Below are 23,294 nucleotides of genomic sequence, written 5' to 3' on the forward strand. Positions count from 1 at the left end.
ATTCGGCTCCATTAGGCTCGATTTGCTGGATTTGGCTCAATTCTGCTCGATTCGGCCCTCTTCGGCCCTCTTCAGCACTATTCGGCTCTTTTCGACTCTTTTCGACTCCATCCGATTGCGTTGCACAGCATTCTACTCCACTCAACGCTATTTTACTCTACCCTACCCTAATTGACTGGAATTGGTTCGAGGGGATTCAACGCGATTTGCCTTGTTTCTTCTCCATTTGGCTCGATTCGACTCTATTCGACTCTGTTCTACTCTACACTATTCTGCTCTGCTCTAACCTTTTGGACTCGATTCTCTTGTATTCTTTTTATTCTCTTTTACTGTGTTCAATTCTATTCTACTCTATTTTAACCAACCCTACTCTAATCTATTCCACTGGATTCGATTCCACGCATTTCGATGCGATTCGGCTCCAATCGGCTCCGTTGCACTCCATTCATCCCTCTTGGGCTCCGATCGGTTCGATTCAGTTCTAATCGGCTCCGTTTCGCCCTGGTCAGCTCTATTCAGCTTGAACAGGCTCTGTTCAACTCTATATGGCTCTACGAGTCTACTCAACTCTATTATCTCTTTTCAACTCCATTCTACACCATTCTACTCCATCCGACTGTATTCTTCTCTAGTCTATTGTCTTGTACTCTACCCTTCTCTAGTCTATTCTAATCGATTCGATTGGATTGGACTCGAATGGATGGGATTCAATGCAATTCAACGGGCTTCGACGCGATCCAGCATGATTCCGCGGGATTCGGCGCCATTCATCTTGATTTCTATCACGTTGGGTCTTTTGGGCTCTATTTTGCTCTAGTCGGCAATATTCAACTCTATTCTTCTAGACTCTGCACTACTCGACCCTATTCTATTCTTTCAGTTCTCTTCGATCCTGTTCTGTTCTACTGCATTTGGTTCTATCCTACTCTACTCTAACTTAGCCTACTGTAATCTGTTCTATTCTATTCAACAGACTTGAACGGGATTCGGCCTGATTCAGGTCCTATCGGCTCGAATCAGCTCCTTTTTGTGCGAATTCAACTCGATTCGGTTTGACTTGGCCCTTTTCCTCTCTATTCGGCTCTTTTCGGCAGGATTTGACTCTATTTGACTCTAGTCTACTCGTCTCTATTCTTTCTGTTCTATTCTAATCTATTCTTTTCTACCCTACCCTACCCTCATCTTACCTGCCCTACACTAAACGATTGGATTGGATTCGACACGTTTCAACGCGATATCGACATGATTCTTCTCGATTCACCTCGAATTTGGTGGATTCGGCTGCATTCAGCTCTGTTTGGCTCTATTCAACTCTATTGGACTCTATTCTACTGTACTCGTCTCTACTTCATTCTATTCGATTCTTTCTCTTGGGTTCTGTTCCCTTCTAGTCTAACCCCTCCTACTCTACCCTCCTCTACTCTAATCGATTCGATTCGATTCAATGCCTTTCAAGGCGATTCCATGGGATTTAGGCTCGAATTGGCTTGATTTAGCTCGATTTGGCTTGAATCGGGTCAATTTGGCTCGATTCTGCTCGATTCAGCATCATTAGGCTCGATCCAAACTTATCCGGCCCTGTTCAGCTCTATTCAACTCTTTTCTACTCTATTCGTCTCTATTTGGCTCCATTCGACTCCATTCCACACCATTCTGCTCTGTTCGACTCCATTCTACACTATTCTATTCTCTTCTCCCCCACCCTACTCTACTCTAATCTATTCGATTCATGGAGATTTGTCTCATTTCCTCTCCATTCGACTCGATTCAGCTCGAATTGGATCTATTCATCTCTATTCTGCACTACTCGACTCTGACTATTCTACTCTACTCCACTCTACTCCATTCTACTCTTTGTATTCTCTTCTCTTCTACTCTATGCTTCTCTAGTCTATTCCTCTCTGCCCTACCCTATTGAATCCCAGCCTAACCTACACTACTCTAAGCTGTTCTATTGAATTCGATTGCATTCAATTCGACCCGATTTGACACAATTGGACGGGATTCGGTGAGATTTCATGAGATTCGATGGGTTTTGGTGGGATTGGATGGACTTCGACGAGATTCGATGCCATAGGATGCGATTAGGTGCGATTTGGCTCGATCTAGCTTGGCTCATTTTCTGTGTCTCTATTTGGCTCATTCCAGCTCCATTGGGCTCCATTCAGCTCGAATCTGGTCGATTGGACTTGATTGGGCTCGGTTGGGCTCGATTGGGCTCGACTCAGCCCTAGATGTCCCTATTCGGTGCTATTCGGCTCTATTCAACTCTTTCCTAGTCTATTCATCTCGGTTTGACTGCATTTGACTCCATTCCACACCATTCTACGCTCTTCTATTCGACAGAACCCTATCCCGCCCTAGTCTTTCCTCATCTAGTCTCTTCTTTTCGATTCTGTTGTACTGGATTCTCGTTTTCTCTTTTCTCTATTCCATCCTATGCTACTCTACCACACCCTACACGAAACTAACCTATCCTGACTCATCCTCTTCTATTCTATTGGATTCTGTTTTCTCTGTTCTACCGTATGCTACCCTACCTCATGACACCCTACTGTACCATACCCTACTCCATAGGGGTACTCAAGAAGGGTACTAGTTTGGAAAAGGGACTACCTAAGGCAAGGGGACTAGTTCAGGCTACTAGTTAGGGCCACTGTACTAGTTAAGAGTACTAGTTCATGGACGGGTACTAGTTAAGGCTACTAGGAAGGCAAGGTACAAGTGAAGGCTACGACTTCAGGCAAGCGTATTAGTTTAGGCTACTAGTTGATGCAAGGGTACAAGTTCATACTACTCATTAAGGCCAGGGTACTAGTTAAGGTAACTGGTCAAGGCAAGGGTAGTAGTTATGGGTAGCGATAAGGCCAGGGTACTAGTTAAGACTACTAGTTAAGGCCAGGGTACTAGTTGAGGCAAGGGTACTAGTGACGGCCAGGGTACTAGTTAAGGCTGGGCTACTCGTCCATGCAAGGCTACTACTTCAGGGTACTAGTTAAGGCTTGGCTACTTGTTAAGAGGACTAGTAAGGCAAGGGTAGACGTTAAGACTGTTCCCTAAGGCAAGGCGACTAGTTAAGGGTACTAGTTACCACAAGGCTTCTAGTTCAGAATACTAGTTAGGGCCACTGTACTAGTTCAGAGTACTAGTTAAGGCTACTAGTAAGGCAAGGAACATGTTAAGGCCACTACTTCAGGCAAGAGTACTACTTAAGTCTACTAGTCGATGCAAGGGTACATGTTAATACTACTGGCTCAGTCCAGGTTGCTAGGTAAGGCAACTGGTTAAGGCAAGGGTAGTAGTTATGGGTACTGATAAGGCCAGGCTACCAGTTAAGACTACTAATTAATGCAAGGGTACTAGTTAAGGGTACTTGTTGAGGCCAGGGTAGCCATTAAGACTATTCCTTAAGGCAAGGCTCCTAGTTAAGGGTACTACTTAGGACAAGGCTACCAGTTCAGGATACTAGTTAGGGGCACTGTACTAGTTAAGAGTATGAGTAAAGGCACGGGTGCTCGTTAAGGCTGCTAGTTAAGGCAAGGTACAAATACAGGCCGTTGCTTAAGGGAAGAGTACTAGTTAAGGCTACTAGTTGATGCAAATATACAAGTGAATACTACTAGTTAAGGCCGGGGTACTAGTTAAGGAAACTGGTTACGGCAAGGGTAGTAGTTCTGGGTACTGATACGGCCAGGGTACTAGTTCAGACTACTAGTTAATGCGAGGGTACTAGTTAAGGGTACTAGTTGAGGCAAGGCTACTAGTGAAGGCCAGAGTCTTAGTTAAGGCTACTGGAGAAGGCCAGGGTACTAGTGAAGGCAAGGCAACTAGTTAAGGGTACTAGTTTAGAGAAGGCTACTCGTTCAGGATACTAGTCAGGGGCACTGTACTAGTTCAGAGTACTAGCTAAGGCACGAGTACTAGTTCAGGCCACTACTTAAGGCAAGAGTACTAGTTAAGGCTACTAGTTGATGCAAATATACAAGTGAATACTACTAGTTAAGGCCGGGGTACTAGTTAAGGAAACTGGTTACGGCAAGGGTAGTAGTTCTGGGTACTGATACGGCCAGGGTACTAGTTCAGACTACTAGTTAATGCGAGGGTACTAGTTAAGGGTACTAGTTAAGGCTACCAGTGAAGGCCAGGGTCTTAGTTAAGGCTACTGGAGAAGGCCAGGGTACTAGTGAAGGCAAGGCTACTAGTTAAGGGTACTAGTTTAGAGAAGGCTACTAGTTCAGGATACTAGTTCAGGATACTAGTTAGAGGCACTGTACTAGTTCAGAGTACTAGCTAAGGCACGAGTACTAGTTCAGGCCACTACTTAAGGCAAGAGTACTAGTTAAGGCTACTATTGGATGCAAGTTTACAAGTTGATACTTCTAGTTAAGGCCGGGGTACTACTTAAGGCAACTGGTTAAGGCAAGGGTACTAGTTAAGGCAAGGCTACTAGTTAGGGGTAGTAGTTAAGGCTTGGCTACTAGTTAAGGGTACTAGTAAGGCAAGGGCAGACGTTAAGACGATTACTTAAAGCAAGGCTACTAGTTCAGGGGACTAATTCAGACAAGGCTACTAGTTCAGGCTACTATTTCAGGCTACTCGTTATGGCCGCTGTACTAGCTAAGAGTACTAGTTAAGGCACAGGTACTAGATAACGATACTAGTTAAGGCAAGGTACAAGTGAAGGCTACTACTGAAGGCAAGACGACTAGTTTAGGCGACCAGTGGATTCAAGGGTAGAAGTCAATACTACTAGTTAAGACCAGGGTACCAGTTAAGGCAGCTGGTTAAGGCCAGGGTAGGACTTATGGGGACTGAGAAGGCCAGGTACTAGTTAAGAGTACTAGCTCATGCTAGGGTGTTAGTTAAGGGTACTAGTTGAGGCAAGGCTACTAGTGAAGGCCAGGGTACTAGTTAAGGCTACTGGTGAAGGCCAGGGTACTAGTTAAGGCAGGGCTACTAGTTCAGGGTACTAGTAAGGCAAGGGTAGACATTAAGACTATTACTTAAGGCAAGGCTACTAGTTAAGGGTACTAGTTCAGACAAGGCTACTAGTTCAGGATACTAGTTAAGGCAAGGGGAGTAGTTCAGATTCAGAATTTAGGGTACTTGTCAAGGCAAGGGTACTCTCCAAGGCTAGTTGTCTAGCCTACTGATCTATACCACTAGTCTGACTAGTCCAGCTGTCTTGTCTAGGCTACTACTCTAGACTTCGCTTGTCTACTCTACTCTAGTCTGCTTTCGTCTACCCTAGTCTACCCTATCCAAAACCACCCTACCCTAACCTTTTCGAATCTATTCAATTGGATTCGATTCAAAGCATTTCAATGGGATTGGACGCGATGATGCTTGAATCGGCTCATTCGGCACCATCAGCTCGATTCAGCTCGATTTGGCTTGAATCGCTTCGATTCAGCTTGTTTCAACTCAATTCGACTTGCTTCAGCCTTATTCGGCTCGATTCGACTCTTTTCTACTCTAGTTTTCTCTATGCAACTCCATTCGACTCGATTCTGCTCTATTCTGTTCTACTCTACCCTACTCTAATCTATTCTAATGGATTCGATTGGACGCTATTCGACGCGACTCATCACGTTTTGTTTCCTTTGGGCTCGATTCGGCTAGAATTGGCTCTATTCAGCTCTATTCTGCACTAGTTCACTCTATTCGACTCTACTCTTCTCTACTTTACTCTGCTCTGCTCTACCGTACTGTGCTATATTCTGTTCCTTCTATTATGTACTGTTCTATTCTGTTCTGTTCTACCCTCCCAGCCACTCCCCTCCCCTTCTCTAATCTTTGATTCTGTTCGAGTCATCGCATTTTCACGCCATTCGACCCGATTAGGCTTGAATCAGATCAATTCGCTTCGAATCGTTTCGATTGGGCTCCATTTGGCTCCATTCAGCTCCAATGGCATCGATTCTGCTGGATTCTGCTCGATTAGGCCTTCTTTGGCCCTATTCGGCCCAACTATGCTCTATTCGACTCTTTTCTACTCTAGTCGTCTCTAGTCGGCTCCGTTCTAATCCATTCCACACCATTCTGCACTATTCTCCTCTATTCTCGTCTACCCTTCCCTACCCTAATCTATTCGAATGGATTCGATTTGACCCGATTCGAAGCGCTTCAACGCGATTCATCTTGTTTTGTCTCCATTCGCCTCAATTCGGCTATGCTCTGCACTATCTGACTCTTTTCTACTCTATTCTATTCTGCTGGATTCTTTCTGTTCTCTTCTGTTCTCTCCTATTCTGTTGGACTCTGTTCTATCCTACCCTACCCAACCCTACTGCACCCCACCCAAACCCACCCTACTTGAATCGATTTGATTCAATTCGATTCACTTCGACGCGATTGGACAGGATTCGACGGGATTCGACAAGGTCCGAAGGCATTTGACGGGATTCAAAGAGATTAGACGAGATTCCATACGATTCGACGTGATTCAGCAGAATTCTCGGAGATTGGACGCAGTTCGAAGTTATTGGACGTGATGGGGCGTGATTCGTCGTGATTCGACGACATTCGATGCAATCCGATGCGATACGAAGCGATTCGACCCGGTCCGACACAAAACGATGTGATTTGATGCGATTCGACGTGATTCGATGTGATTCGACGCTACTCAGTGACAGTCGGCGTGATTCTGCTTGATTCAGCTCGATGAGGTTCGAATCGGCTCTATATGGCTCCTCTACGTCTCTACTCGGCTCCATTCAGCTCTGTTTTCTCTATTCGTCTCTATTCGACTCTATTCGAGTCTATTCGACCCTACTCTTTTCTACTCTATTCTATTCCTTCTATTCTGTCCTAATCTCTTCTAGTCTACTCTACTCTATTCTATTCCACCCTCCCCTCCCCTTCTCTAATCTAGACGTTTGGATTGGATTGGATGCACTGAACGGGATTCGACGTGATTCGGCTTGAATCAGCTCGATTCGATTCGATTTGGCTCTATTCGGCTCGTTTTGGCTTGAATTGCTTCGATTCTGCTCAATTCGGCCTTTTCGGCCCTATTCTGCTCTATTTGACTCTTCTCTACTCTTTTCGTCTCTATTTGACTCCATTCTACTCCATTCTATTTATTCCACACCATTCTACACTATTCTGCTCTACTCTATCCTACACCACTCTAATTTACTCGAATCCATTAGACGTGATTCCTCTCATTTCGACTCCATTCGGCTCTACTCAGCCGTATTCGAGTCTACCCTATTATACACTAGCCTACTCTATCGTACTCTAGTCTACTCTTCTCTATTTTCTTTATTCTTCCTATTCTACTCTATTCTACCCTACCCTATGCTACCCAACTCTACTCTACTCTAATCCATTGGATTGGATTGGCTTCAACCCATTTGGACACGATTCGGCTCAGTTTGGCTCCATTTAGCTCTGTTCGAATCTATTCTACTCTACTCTGTTTCCCTCTACGCTACTCTAGCCTACTGTTTTCTGTATTCGTTCTGTATTGTTCTGTTCTCTTCTCTTCTGTTTTATTCTATGCTACTCTACTCTATTCCACCCTGCCATACCCGAACCTCCCCTACTCTAATCTGTTCAATTCGATTCCATGAATTTGGACACGATTCAGGTCGAATTGGTTCGATTCATGTCCATTCGGCTCCATTTGGCTCAAAGAGTGTCGATTCAGCTGGATTCGGCTCCATTCGGCTCCATTAGGCTCGATTTGCTGGATTTGGCTCAATTCTGCTCGATTCGGCCCTCTTCGGCCCTCTTCAGCACTATTCGGCTCTTTTCGACTCCATTCGATTGCGTTGCACAGCATTCTACTCCACTCAACGCTATTTTACTCTACCCTACCCTAATTGACTGGAATTGGTTCGAGGGGATTCAACGCGATTTGCCTTGTTTCTTCTCCATTTGGCTCGATTCGACTCTATTCGACTCTGTTCTACTCTACACTATTCTGCTCTGCTCTAACCTTTTGGACTCGATTCTCTTGTATTCTTTTTATTCTCTTTTACTGTGTTCAATTCTATTCTACTCTATTTTAACCAACCCTACTCTAATCTATTCCACTGGATTCGATTCCACGCATTTCGATGCGATTCGGCTCCAATCGGCTCCGTTGCACTCCATTCATCCCTCTTGGGCTCCAATCGGTTCGATTCAGTTCTAATCGGCTCCGTTTCGCCCTGGTCAGCTCTATTCAGCTTGAACAGGCTCTGTTCAACTCTATATGGCTCTACGAGTCTACTCAACTCTATTATCTCTTTTCAACTCCATTCTACACCATTCTACTCCATCCGACTGTATTCTTCTCTAGTCTATTGTCTTGTACTCTACCCTTCTCTAGTCTATTCTAATCGATTCGATTGGATTGGACTCGAATGGATGGGATTCAATGCAATTCAACGGGCTTCGACGCGATCCAGCATGATTCCGCGGGATTCGGCGCCATTCATCTTGATTTCTATCACGTTGGGTCTTTTGGGCTCTATTTTGCTCTAGTCGGCAATATTCAACTCTATTCTTCTAGACTCTGCACTACTCGACCCTATTCTATTCTTTCAGTTCTCTTCGATCCTGTTCTGTTCTACTGCATTTGGTTCTATCCTACTCTACTCTAACTTAGCCTACTGTAATCTGTTCTATTCTATTCAACAGACTTGAACGGGATTCGGCCTGATTCAGGTCCTATCGGCTCGAATCAGCTCCTTTTTGTGCGAATTCAACTCGATTCGGTTTGACTTGGCCCTTTTCCTCTCTATTCGGCTCTTTTCGGCAGGATTTGACTCTATTTGACTCTAGTCTACTCGTCTCTATTCTTTCTGTTCTATTCTAATCTATTCTTTTCTACCCTACCCTACCCTCATCTTACCTGCCCTACACTAAACGATTGGATTGGATTCGACACGTTTCAACGCGATATCGACATGATTCTTCTCGATTCACCTCGAATTTGGTGGATTCGGCTGCATTCAGCTCTGTTTGGCTCTATTCAACTCTATTGGACTCTATTCTACTGTACTCGTCTCTACTTCATTCTATTCGATTCTTTCTCTTGGGTTCTGTTCCCTTCTAGTCTAACCCCTCCTACTCTACCCTCCTCTACTCTAATCGATTCGATTCGATTCAATGCCTTTCAAGGCGATTCCATGGGATTTAGGCTCGAATTGGCTTGATTTAGCTCGATTTGGCTTGAATCGGGTCAATTTGGCTCGATTCTGCTCGATTCAGCATCATTAGGCTCGATCCAAACTTATCCGGCCCTGTTCAGCTCTATTCAACTCTTTTCTACTTTATTCGTCTCTATTTGGCTCCATTCGACTCCATTCCACACCATTCTACTCTGTTCGACTCCATTCTACACTATTCTATTCTCTTCTCCCCCACCCTACTCTACTCTAATCTATTCGATTCATGGAGATTTGTCTCATTTCCTCTCCATTCGACTCGATTCAGCTCGAATTGGATCTATTCATCTCTATTCTGCACTACTCGACTCTGACTATTCTACTCTACTCCACTCTACTCCATTCTACTCTTTGTATTCTCTTCTCTTCTACTCTATGCTTCTCTAGTCTATTCCTCTCTGCCCTACCCTATTGAATCCCAGCCTAACCTACACTACTCTAAGCTGTTCTATTGAATTCGATTGCATTCAATTCGACCCGATTTGACACAATTGGACGGGATTCGGTGAGATTTCATGAGATTCGATGGGTTTTGGTGGGATTGGATGGACTTCGACGAGATTCGATGCCATAGGATGCGATTAGGTGCGATTTGGCTCGATCTAGCTTGGCTCATTTTCTGTGTCTCTATTTGGCTCATTCCAGCTCCATTGGGCTCCATTCAGCTCAAATCTGGTCGATTGGACTTGATTGGGCTCGGTTGGGCTCGATTGGGCTCGACTCAGCCCTAGATGTCCCTATTCGGTGCTATTCGGCTCTATTCAACTCTTTCCTAGTCTATTCATCTCGGTTTGACTGCATTTGACTCCATTCCACACCATTCTACGCTCTTCTATTCGACAGAACCCTATCCCGCCCTAGTCTTTCCTCATCTAGTCTCTTCTTTTCGATTCTGTTGTATTGGATTCTCGTTTTCTCTTTTCTCTATTCCATCCTATGCTACTCTACCACACCCTACACGAAACTAACCTATCCTGACTCATCCTCTTCTATTCTATTGGATTCTGTTTTCTCTGTTCTACCGTATGCTACCCTACCTCATGACACCCTACTGTACCATACCCTACTCCATAGGGGTACTCAAGAAGGGTACTAGTTTGGAAAAGGGACTACCTAAGGCAAGGGGACTAGTTCAGGCTACTAGTTAGGGCCACTGTACTAGTTAAGAGTACTAGTTCATGGACGGGTACTAGTTAAGGCTACTAGGAAGGCAAGGTACAAGTGAAGGCTACGACTTCAGGCAAGCGTATTAGTTTAGGCTACTAGTTGATGCAAGGGTACAAGTTCATACTACTCATTAAGGCCAGGGTACTAGTTAAGGCAACTGGTCAAGGCAAGGGTAGTAGTTATGGGTAGCGATAAGGCCAGGGTACTAGTTAAGACTACTAGTTAATGCCAGGGTACTAGTTGAGGCAAGGGTACTAGTGACGGCCAGGGTACTAGTTAAGGCTGGGCTACTCGTCCATGCAAGGCTACTACTTCAGGGTACTAGTTAAGGCTTGGCTACTTGTTAAGAGGACTAGTAAGGCAAGGGTAGACGTTAAGACTGTTCCCTAAGGCAAGGTGACTAGTTAAGGGTACTAGTTACCACAAGGCTTCTAGTTCAGAATACTAGTTAGGGCCACTGTACTAGTTCAGAGTACTAGTTAAGGCTACTAGTAAGGCAAGGAACGTGTTAAGGCCACTACTTCAGGCAAGAGTCCTACTTAAGTCTACTAGTCGATGCAAGGGTACATGTTAATACTACTGGCTAAGTCCAGGTTGCTAGGTAAGGCAACTGGTTAAGGCAAGGGTAGTAGTTATGGGTACTGACAAGGCCAGGCTACCAGTTAAGACTACTAATTAATGCAAGGGTACTAGTTAAGGGTACTTGTTGAGGCCAGGGTAGCCATTAAGACTATTCCTTAAGGCAAGGCTCCTAGTTAAGGGTACTACTTAGGACAAGGCTACCAGTTCAGGATACTAGTTAGGGGCACTGTACTAGTTAAGAGTATGAGTAAAGGCACGGGTGCTAGTTAAGGCTGCTAGTTAAGGCAAGGTACAAATACAGGCCGCTGCTTAAGGGAAGAGTACTAGTTAAGGCTACTAGTTGATGCAAATATACAAGTGAATACTACTAGTTAAGGCCGGGGTACTAGTTAAGGAAACTGGTTACGGCAAGGGTAGTAGTTCTGGGTACTGATACGGCCAGGGTACTAGTTCAGACTACTAGTTAATGCGAGGGTACTAGTTAAGGGTACTAGTTAAGGCTACCAGTGAAGGCCAGGGTCTTAGTTAAGGCTACTGGAGAAGGCCAGGGTACTAGTGAAGGCAAGGCTACTAGTTAAGGGTACTAGTTTAGAGAAGGCTACTAGTTCAGGATACTAGTTCAGGATACTAGTTAGAGGCACTGTACTAGTTCAGAGTACTAGCTAAGGCACGAGTACTAGTTCAGGCCACTACTTAAGGCAAGAGTACTAGTTAAGGCTACTATTGGATGCAAGTTTACAAGTTGATACTTCTAGTTAAGGCCGGGGTACTACTTAAGGCAACTGGTTAAGGCAAGGGTACTAGTTAAGGCAAGGCTACTAGTTAGGGGTAGTAGTTAAGGCTTGGCTACTAGTTAAGGGTACTAGTAAGGCAAGGGCAGACGTTAAGACGATTACTTAAAGCAAGGCTACTAGTTCAGGGGACTAATTCAGACAAGGCTACTAGTTCAGGCTACTCGTTATGGCCGCTGTACTAGCTAAGAGTACTAGTTAAGGCACAGGTACTAGATAACGATACTAGTTAAGGCAAGGTACAAGTGAAGGCTACTACTGAAGGCAAGACGACTAGTTTAGGCGACCAGTGGATTCAAGGGTAGAAGTCAATACTACTAGTTAAGACCAGGGTACCAGTTAAGGCAGCTGGTTAAGGCCAGGGTAGGACTTATGGGGACTGAGAAGGCCAGGTACTAGTTAAGAGTACTAGCTCATGCTAGGGTGTTAGTTAAGGGTACTAGTTGAGGCAAGGCTACTAGTGAAGGCCAGGGTACTAGTTAAGGCTACTGGTGAAGGCCAGGGTACTAGTTAAGGCAGGGCTACTAGTTCAGGGTACTAGTAAGGCAAGGGTAGACATTAAGACTATTACTTAAGGCAAGGCTACTAGTTAAGGGTACTAGTTCAGACAAGGCTACTAGTTCAGGATACTAGTTAAGGCAAGGGGAGTAGTTCAGATTCAGAATTTAGGGTACTTGTCAAGGCAAGGGTACTCTCCAAGGCTAGTTGTCTAGCCTACTGATCTATACCACTAGTCTGACTAGTCCAGCTGTCTTGTCTAGGCTACTACTCTAGACTTCGCTTGTCTACTCTACTCTAGTCTGCTTTCGTCTACCCTAGTCTACCCTATCCAAAACCACCCTACCCTAACCTTTTCGAATCTATTCAATTGGATTCGATTCAAAGCATTTCAATGGGATTGGACGCGATGATGCTTGAATCGGCTCATTCGGCACCATCAGCTCGATTCAGCTCGATTTGGCTTGAATCGCTTCGATTCAGCTTGTTTCAACTCAATTCGACTTGGTTCAGCCTTATTCGGCTCGATTCGACTCTTTTCTACTCTAGTTTTCTCTATGCAACTCCATTCGACTCGATTCTGCTCTATTCTGTTCTACTCTACCCTACTCTAATCTATTCTAATGGATTCGATTGGACGCTATTCGACGCGACTCATCACGTTTTGTTTCCTTTGGGCTCGATTCGGCTAGAATTGGCTCTATTCAGCTCTATTCTGCACTAGTTCACTCTATTCGACTCTACTCTTCTCTACTTTACTCTGCTCTGCTCTACCGTACTGTGCTATATTCTGTTCCTTCTATTATGTACTGTTCTATTCTGTTCTGTTCTACCCTCCCAGCCGCTCCCCTCCCCTTCTCTAATCTTTGATTCTGTTCGAGTCATCGCATTTTCACGCCATTCGACCCGATTAGGCTTGAATCAGATCAATTCGCTTCGAATCGTTTCGATTGGGCTCCATTTGGCTCCATTCAGCTCCAATGGCATCGATTCTGCTGGATTCTGCTCGATTAGGCCTTCTTTGGCCCTATTCGGCCCAACTATGCTCTATTCGACTCTTTTCTACTCTAGTCGTCTCTAGTCGGCTCCGTTCTAATCCATTCCACACCATTCTGCACTATTCTCCTCTATTCTCGTCTACCCTTCCCTACCCTAATCTATTCGAATGGATTCGATTTGACCCGATTCGAAGCGCTTCAACGCGATTCATCTTGTTTTGTCTCCATTCGCCTCAATTCGGCTATGCTCTGCACTATCTGACTCTTTTCTACTCTATTCTATTCTGCTGGATTCTTTCTGTTCTCTTCTGTTCTCTCCTATTCTGTTGGACTCTGTTCTATCCTACCCTACCCAACCCTACTGCACCCCACCCAAACCCACCCTACTTGAATCGATTTGATTCAATTCGATTCACTTCGACGCGATTGGACAGGATTCGACGGGATTCGACAAGGTCCGAAGGCATTTGACGGGATTCAAAGAGATTAGACGAGATTCCATACGATTCGACGTGATTCAGCAGAATTCTCGGAGATTGGACGCAGTTCGAAGTTATTGGACGTGATGGGGCGTGATTCGTCGTGATTCGACGACATTCGATGCAATCCGATGCGATACGAAGCGATTCGACCCGGTCCGACACAAAACGATGTGATTTGATGCGATTCGACGTGATTCGATGTGATTCGACGCTACTCAGTGACAGTCGGCGTGATTCTGCTTGATTCAGCTCGATGAGGTTCGAATCGGCTCTATATGGCTCCTCTACGTCTCTACTCGGCTCCATTCAGCTCTGTTTTCTCTATTCGTCTCTATTCGACTCTATTCGAGTCTATTCGACCCTACTCTTTTCTACTCTATTCTATTCCTTCTATTCTGTCCTAATCTCTTCTAGTCTACTCTACTCTATTCTATTCCACCCTCCCCTCCCCTTCTCTAATCTAGACGTTTGGATTGGATTGGATGCACTGAACGGGATTCGACGTGATTCGGCTTGAATCAGCTCGATTCGATTCGATTTGGCTCTATTCGGCTCGTTTTGGCTTGAATTGCTTCGATTCTGCTCAATTCGGCCTTTTCGGCCCTATTCTGCTCTATTTGACTCTTCTCTACTCTTTTCGTCTCTATTTGACTCCATTCTACTCCATTCTATTTATTCCACACCATTCTACACTATTCTGCTCTACTCTATCCTACACCACTCTAATTTACTCGAATCCATTAGACGTGATTCCTCTCATTTCGACTCCATTCGGCTCTACTCAGCCGTATTCGAGTCTACCCTATTATACACTAGCCTACTCTATCGTACTCTAGTCTACTCTTCTCTATTTTCTTTATTCTTCCTATTCTACTCTATTCTACCCTACCCTATGCTACCCAACTCTACTCTACTCTAATCCATTGGATTGGATTGGCTTCAACCCATTTGGACACGATTCGGCTCAGTTTGGCTCCATTTAGCTCTGTTCGAATCTATTCTACTCTACTCTGTTTCCCTCTACGCTACTCTAGCCTACTGTTTTCTGTATTCGTTCTGTATTGTTCTGTTCTCTTCTCTTCTGTTTTATTCTATGCTACTCTACTCTATTCCACCCTGCCATACCCGAACCTCCCCTACTCTAATCTGTTCAATTCGATTCCATGAATTTGGACACGATTCAGGTCGAATTGGTTCGATTCATGTCCATTCGGCTCCATTTGGCTCAAAGAGTGTCGATTCAGCTGGATTCGGCTCCATTCGGCTCCATTAGGCTCGATTTGCTGGATTTGGCTCAATTCTGCTCGATTCGGCCCTCTTCGGCCCTCTTCAGCACTATTCGGCTCTTTTCGACTCCATTCGATTGCGTTGCACAGCATTCTACTCCACTCAACGCTATTTTACTCTACCCTACCCTAATTGACTGGAATTGGTTCGAGGGGATTCAACGCGATTTGCCTTGTTTCTTCTCCATTTGGCTCGATTCGACTCTATTCGACTCTGTTCTACTCTACACTATTCTGCTCTGCTCTAACCTTTTGGACTCGATTCTCTTGTATTCTTTTTATTCTCTTTTACTGTGTTCAATTCTATTCTACTCTATTTTAACCAACCCTACTCTAATCTATTCCACTGGATTCGATTCCACGCATTTCGATGCGATTCGGCTCCAATCGGCTCCGTTGCACTCCATTCATCCCTCTTGGGCTCCAATCGGTTCGATTCAGTTCTAATCGGCTCCGTTTCGCCCTGGTCAGCTCTATTCAGCTTGAACAGGCTCTGTTCAACTCTATATGGCTCTACGAGTCTACTCAACTCTATTATCTCTTTTCAACTCCATTCTACACCATTCTACTCCATCCGACTGTATTCTTCTCTAGTCTATTGTCTTGTACTCTACCCTTCTCTAGTCTATTCTAATCGATTCGATTGGATTGGACTCGAATGGATGGGATTCAATGCAATTCAACGGGCTTCGACGCGATCCAGCATGATTCCGCGGGATTCGGCGCCATTCATCTTGATTTCTATCACGTTGGGTCTTTTGGGCTCTATTTTGCTCTAGTCGGCAATATTCAACTCTATTCTTCTAGACTCTGCACTACTCGACCCTATTCTATTCTTTCAGTTCTCTTCGATCCTGTTCTGTTCTACTGCATTTGGTTCTATCCTACTCTACTCTAACTTAGCCTACTGTAATCTGTTCTATTCTATTCAACAGACTTGAACGGGATTCGGCCTGATTCAGGTCCTATCGGCTCGAATCAGCTCCTTTTTGTGCGAATTCAACTCGATTCGGTTTGACTTGGCCCTTTTCCTCTCTATTCGGCTCTTTTCGGCAGGATTTGACTCTATTTGACTCTAGTCTACTCGTCTCTATTCTTTCTGTTCTATTCTAATCTATTCTTTTCTACCCTACCCTACCCTCATCTTACCTGCCCTACACTAAACGATTGGATTGGATTCGACACGTTTCAACGCGATATCGACATGATTCTTCTCGATTCACCTCGAATTTGGTGGATTCGGCTGCATTCAGCTCTGTTTGGCTCTATTCAACTCTATTGGACTCTATTCTACTGTACTCGTCTCTACTTCATTCTATTCGATTCTTTCTCTTGGGTTCTGTTCCCTTCTAGTCTAACCCCTCCTACTCTACCCTCCTCTACTCTAATCGATTCGATTCGATTCAATGCCTTTCAAGGCGATTCCATGGGATTTAGGCTCGAATTGGCTTGATTTAGCTCGATTTGGCTTGAATCGGGTCAATTTGGCTCGCTTGAATCGGGTCAATTTGGCTCGATTCTGCTCGATTCAGCATCATTAGGCTCGATCCAAACTTATCCGGCCCTGTTCAGCTCTATTCAACTCTTTTCTACTTTATTCGTCTCTATTTGGCTCCATTCGACTCCATTCCACACCATTCTACTCTGTTCGACTCCATTCTACACTATTCTATTCTCTTCTCCCCCACCCTACTCTACTCTAATCTATTCGATTCATGGAGATTTGTCTCATTTCCTCTCCATTCGACTCGATTCAGCTCGAATTGGATCTATTCATCTCTATTCTGCACTACTCGACTCTGACTATTCTACTCTACTCCACTCTACTCCATTCTACTCTTTGTATTCTCTTCTCTTCTACTCTATGCTTCTCTAGTCTATTCCTCTCTGCCCTACCCTATTGAATCCCAGCCTAACCTACACTACTCTAAGCTGTTCTATTGAATTCGATTGCATTCAATTCGACCCGATTTGACACAATTGGACGGGATTCGGTGAGATTTCATGAGATTCGATGGGTTTTGGTGGGATTGGATGGACTTCGACGAGATTCGATGCCATAGGATGCGATTAGGTGCGATTTGGCTCGATCTAGCTTGGCTCATTTTCTGTGTCTCTATTTGGCTCATTCCAGCTCCATTGGGCTCCATTCAGCTCGAATCTGGTCGATTGGACTTGATTGGGCTCGGTTGGGCTCGATTGGGCTCGACTCAGCCCTAGATGTCCCTATTCGGTGCTATTCGGCTCTATTCAACTCTTTCCTAGTCTATTCATCTCGGTTTGACTGCATTTGACTCCATTCCACACCATTCTATGCTCTTCTATTCGACAGAACCCTATCCCGCCCTAGTCTTTCCTCATCTAGTCTCTTCTTTTCGATTCTGTTGTATTGGATTCTCGTTTTCTCTTTTCTCTATTCCATCCTATGCTACTCTACCACACCCTACACGAAACTAACCTATCCTGACTCATCCTCTTCTATTCTATTGGATTCTGTTTTCTCTGTTCTACCGTATGCTACCCTACCTCATGACACCCTACTGTACCATACCCTACTCCATAGGGGTACTCAAGAAGGGTACTAGTTTGGAAAAGGGACTACCTAAGGCAAGGGGACTAGTTCAGGCTACTAGTTAGGGCCACTGTACTAGTTAAGAGTACTAGTTCATGGACGGGTACTAGTTAAGGCTACTAGGAAGGCAAGGTACAAGTGAAGGCTACGACTTCAGGCAAGCGTATTAGTTTAGGCTACTAGTTGATGCAAGGGTACAAGTTCATACTACTCATTAAGGCCAGGGTACTAGTTAAGGCAACTGGTCAAGGCAAGGGTAGTAGTTATGGGTAGCGATAAGGCCAGGGTACTAGTTAAGACTACTAGTTAATGCCAGGGTACTAGTTGAGGCAAGGGTACTAGTGACGGCCAGGGTACTAGTTAAGGCTGGGCTACTCGTCCATGCAAGGCTACTACTTCAGGGTACTAGTTAAGGCTTGGCTACTTGTTAAGAGGACTAGTAAGGCAAGGGTAGACGTTAAGACTGTTCCCTAAGGCAAGGTGACTAGTTAAGGGTACTAGTTACCACAAGGCTTCTAGTTCAGAATACTAGTTAGGGCCACTGTACTAGTTCAGAGTACTAGTTAAGGCTACTAGTAAGGCAAGGAACGTGTTAAGGCCACTACTTCAGGCAAGAGTACTACTTAAGTCTACTAGTCGATGCAAGGGTACATGTTAATACTACTGGCTAAGTCCAGGTTGCTAGGTAAGGCAACTGGTTAAGGCAAGGGTAGTAGTTATGGGTACTGACAAGGCCAGGCTACCAGTTAAGACTACTAATTAATGCAAGGGTACTAGTTAAGGGTACTTGTTGAGGCCAGGGTAGCCATTAAGACTATTCCTTAAGGCAAGGCTCCTAGTTAAGGGTACTACTTAGGACAAGGCTACCAGTTCAGGATACTAGTTAGGGGCACTGTACTAGTTAAGAGTATGAGTAAAGGCACGGGTGCTAGTTAAGGCTGCTAGTTAAGGCAAGGTACAAATACAGGCCGCTGCTTAAGGGAAGAGTACTAGTTAAGGCTACTAGTTGATGCAAATATACAAGTGAATACTACTAGTTAAGGCCGGGGTACTAGTTAAGGAAACTGGTTACGGCAAGGGTAGTAGTTCTGGGTACTGATACGGCCAGGGTACTAGTTCAGACTACTAGTTAATGCGAGGGTACTAGTTAAGGGTACTAGTTAAGGCTACCAGTGAAGGCCAGGGTCTTAGTTAAGGCTACTGGAGAAGGCCAGGGTACTAGTGAAGGCAAGGCTACTAGTTAAGGGTACTAGTTTAGAGAAGGCTACTAGTTCAGGATACTAGTTCAGGATACTAGTTAGAGGCACTGTACTAGTTCAGAGTACTAGCTAAGGCACGAGTACTAGTTCAGGCCACTACTTAAGGCAAGAGTACTAGTTAAGGCTACTATTGGATGCAAGTTTACAAGTTGATACTTCTAGTTAAGGCCGGGGTACTACTTAAGGCAACTGGTTAAGGCAAGGGTACTAGTTAAGGCAAGGCTACTAGTTAGGGGTAGTAGTTAAGGCTTGGCTACTAGTTAAGGGTACTAGTAAGGCAAGGGCAGACGTTAAGACGATTACTTAAAGCAAGGCTACTAGTTCAGGGGACTAATTCAGACAAGGCTACTAGTTCAGGCTACTCGTTATGGCCGCTGTACTAGCTAAGAGTACTAGTTAAGGCACAGGTACTAGATAACGATACTAGTTAAGGCAAGGTACAAGTGAAGGCTACTACTGAAGGCAAGACGACTAGTTTAGGCGACCAGTGGATTCAAGGGTAGAAGTCAATACTACTAGTTAAGACCAGGGTACCAGTTAAGGCAGCTGGTTAAGGCCAGGGTAGGACTTATGGGGACTGAGAAGGCCAGGTACTAGTTAAGAGTACTAGCTCATGCTAGGGTGTTAGTTAAGGGTACTAGTTGAGGCAAGGCTACTAGTGAAGGCCAGGGTACTAGTTAAGGCTACTGGTGAAGGCCAGGGTACTAGTTAAGGCAGGGCTACTAGTTCAGGGTACTAGTAAGGCAAGGGTAGACATTAAGACTATTACTTAAGGCAAGGCTACTAGTTAAGGGTACTAGTTCAGACAAGGCTACTAGTTCAGGATACTAGTTAAGGCAAGGGGAGTAGTTCAGATTCAGAATTTAGGGTACTTGTCAAGGCAAGGGTACTCTCCAAGGCTAGTTGTCTAGCCTACTGATCTATACCACTAGTCTGACTAGTCCAGCTGTCTTGTCTAGGCTACTACTCTAGACTTCGCTTGTCTACTCTACTCTAGTCTGCTTTCGTCTACCCTAGTCTACCCTATCCAAAACCACCCTACCCTAACCTTTTCGAATCTATTCAATTGGATTCGATTCAAAGCATTTCAATGGGATTGGACGCGATGATGCTTGAATCGGCTCATTCGGCACCATCAGCTCGATTCAGCTCGAATCGCTTCGATTCAGCTTGTTTCAACTCAATTCGACTTGCTTCAGCCTTATTCGGCTCGATTCGACTCTTTTCTACTCTAGTTTTCTCTATGCAACTCCATTCGACTCGATTCTGCTCTATTCTGTTCTACTCTACCCTACTCTAATCTATTCTAATGGATTCGATTGGACGCTATTCGACGCGATTCATCACGTTTTGTTTCCTTTGGGCTCGATTCGGCTAGAATTGGCTCTATTCAGCTCTATTCTGCACTAGTTCACTCTATTCGACTCTACTCTTCTCTACTTTACTCTGCTCTGCTCTACCGTACTGTGCTATCTTCTGTTCCTTCTATTATGTACTGTTCTATTCTGTTCTGTTCTACCCTCCCAGCCGCTCCCCTCCCCTTCTCTAATCTTTGATTCTGTTCGAGTCATCGCATTTTCACGCCATTCGACCCGATTAGGCTTGAATCAGATCAATTCGCTTCGAATCGGTTCGATTGGGCTCCATTTGGCTCCATTCAGCTCCAATGGCATCGATTCTGCTGGATTCTGCTCGATTAGGCCTTCTTTGGCCCTATTCGGCCCAACTATGCTCTATTCGACTCTTTTCTACTCTAGTCGTCTCTAGTCGGCTCCGTTCTAATCCATTCCACACCATTCTGCACTATTCTCCTCTATTCTCGTCTACCCTTCCCTACCCTAATCTATTCGAATGGATTCGATTTGACCCGATTCGAAGCGCTTCAACGCGATTCATCTTGTTTTGTCTCCATTCGCCTCAATTCGGCTATGCTCTGCACTATCTGACTCTTTTCTACTCTATTCTATTCTGCTGGATTCTTTCTGTTCTCTTCTGTTCTCTCCTATTCTGTTGGACTCTGTTCTATCCTACCCTACCCAACCCTACTGCACCCCACCCAAACCCACCCTACTTGAATCGATTTGATTCAATTCGATTCACTTCGACGCGATTGGACAGGATTCGACGGGATTCGACAAGGTCCGAAGGCATTTGACGGGATTCAAAGAGATTAGACGAGATTCCATACGATTCGACGTGATTCAGCAGAATTCTAGGAGATTGGACGCAGTTCGAAGTTATTGGACGTGATGGGGCGTGATTCGTCGTGATTCGACGACATTCGATGCAATCCGATGCGATACGAAGCGATTCGACCCGGTCCGACACAAAACGATGTGATTTGATGCGATTCGACGTGATTCGATGTGATTCGACGCTACTCAGTGACAGTCGGCGTGATTCTGCTTGATTCAGCTCGATGAGGTTCGAATCGGCTCTATATGGCTCCTCTACGTCTCTACTCGGCTCCATTCAGCTCTGTTTTCTCTATTCGTCTCTATTCGACTCTATTCGAGTCTATTCGACCCTACTCTTTTCTACTCTATTCTATTCCTTCTATTTATTCTGTCCTAATCTCTTCTAGTCTACTCTACTCTATTCTATTCCACCCTCCCCTCCCCTTCTCTAATCTAGACGTTTGGATTGGATTGGATGCACTGAACGGGATTCGACGTGATTCGGCTTGAATCAGCTCGATTCGATTCGATTTGGCTCTATTCGGCTCGTTTTGGCTTGAATTGCTTCGATTCTGCTCAATTCGGCCTTTTCGGCCCTATTCTGCTCTATTTGACTCTTCTCTACTCTTTTCGTCTCTATTTGACTCCATTCTACTCCATTCTATTTATTCCACACCATTCTACACTATTCTGCTCTACTCTATCCTACACCACCCTAATTTACTCGAATCCATTAGACGTGATTCCTCTCATTTCGACTCCATTCGGCTCTACTCAGCCGTATTCGAGTCTACCCTATTATACACTAGCCTACTCTATCGTACTCTAGTCTACTCTTCTCTATTTTCTTTATTCTTCCTATTCTGTTCTGTTCTATTCTACTCTATTCTACCCTACCCTATGCTACCCAACTCTACTCTACTCTAATCCATTGGATTGGATTGGCTTCAACCCATTTGGACACGATTCGGCTCAGTTTGGCTCCATTTAGCTCTGTTCGAATCTATTCTACTCTACTCTGTTTCCCTCTACGCTACTCTAGCCTACTGTTTTCTGTATTCGTTCTGTACTGTTCTGTTCTCTTCTCTTCTCTTCTGTTTTGTTCTATGCTACTCTACTCTATTCCACCCTGCCATACCCGAACCTCCCCTACTCTAATCTGTTCAATTCGATTCCATGAATTTGGACACGATTCAGGTCGAATTGGTTCGATTCATGTCCATTCGGCTCCATTTGGCTCGAAGAGTGTCGATTCAGCTGGATTCGGCTCCATTCGGCTCCATTAGGCTCGATTTGCTGGATTTGGCTCAATTCTGCTCGATTCGGCCCTCTTCGGCCCTCTTCAGCACTATTCGGCTCTTTTCGACTCTTTTCGACTCCATTCGATTGCGTTGCACAGCATTCTACTCCACTCAACGCTATTTTACTCTACCCTACCCTAATTGACTGGAATTGGTTCGAGGGGATTCAACGCGATTTGCCTTGTTTCTTCTCCATTTGGCTCGATTCGACTCTATTCGACTCTGTTCTACTCTACACTATTCTGCTCTGCTCTAACCTTTTGGACTCGATTCTCTTGTATTCTTTTTATTCTCTTTTACTGTGTTCAATTCTCTTCTACTCTATTTTAACCAACCCTACTCTAATCTATTCCACTGGATTCGATTCCACGCATTTCGATGCGATTCGGCTCCAATCGGCTCCCTTGCACTCCATTCATCCCTCTTGGGCTCCAATCGGCTCGATTCAGTTCTAATCGGCTCCGTTTCGCCCTGGTCAGCTCTATTCAGCTTGAACAGGCTCTGTTCAACTCTATATGGCTCTACGAGTCTACTCAACTCTATTATCTCTTTTCAACTCCATTCTACACCATTCTACTCCATCCGACTGTATTCTTCTCTAGTCTATTGTCTTGTACTCTACCCTTCTCTAGTCTATTCTAATCGATTCGATTGGATTGGACTCGAATGGATGGGATTCAATGCAATTCAACGGGCTTCGACGCGATCCAGCATGATTCCGCGGGATTCGGCGCCATTCATCTTGATTTCTATCACGTTGGGTCTTTTGGGCTCTATTTTGCTCTAGTCGGCAATATTCAACTCTATTCTTCCAGACTCTGCACTACTCGACCCTATTCTATTCTTTCAGTTCTCTTCGATCCTGTTCTGTTCTACTGCATTTGGTTCTATCCTACTCTACTCTAACTTAGCCTACTGTAATCTGTTCTATTCTATTCAACAGACTTGAACGGGATTCGGCCTGATTCAGGTCCTATCGGCTCGAATCAGCTCCTTTTTGTGCGAATTCAACTCGATTCG

Source organism: Elephas maximus, chromosome 5 (assembly GCF_024166365.1).
Source record: "Elephas maximus indicus isolate mEleMax1 chromosome 5, mEleMax1 primary haplotype, whole genome shotgun sequence".
Classification (NCBI taxonomy): Eukaryota; Metazoa; Chordata; class Mammalia; order Proboscidea; family Elephantidae; genus Elephas; species Elephas maximus.